Consider the following 461-nt stretch of genomic DNA (forward strand, 5'->3'; position numbering starts at 1 on the left):
GCACCCTCGCCCCCCCCCCAAAAAAAAACAACAAATAAATAAATGAATAAAAAATGGATAAAAAAAAGTAAATACTCATCAAAAAAAAATAATAGTATTAAAAAAACAATAATAAATACATAAATACCCCCAACCCCCAATCATAAACGTCAATTATAATAATATAATACACAAAACTGGGCACTACGTCAAGGCCACAGCTCTTATAGTTCTCTGTAAAAACAAACTTCACCGCGTGGTTCTCGCGCAACTTTTCCCTACTTGCCCTTTAGCCTACTTCATTTGGTTTCAAATAGGGTCTTAGTATTAGGTAAGCTTCGTTATAGGTCCGTATGAATAATTTGCCGAATTGACTTATTTATAAATCATAGATTCATTACGCAATCAAGTACATGTAATCATTCACCAGCAAACATGGAAGCAATAGCGTGAAGGATGGTAGGATGGATGAATGGATGGAT

The sequence above is a fragment of the Aplysia californica genome, unplaced genomic scaffold, assembly GCF_000002075.1.
Source record: "Aplysia californica isolate F4 #8 unplaced genomic scaffold, AplCal3.0 scaffold00876, whole genome shotgun sequence".
NCBI classification, from domain to species: Eukaryota; Metazoa; Mollusca; class Gastropoda; order Aplysiida; family Aplysiidae; genus Aplysia; species Aplysia californica.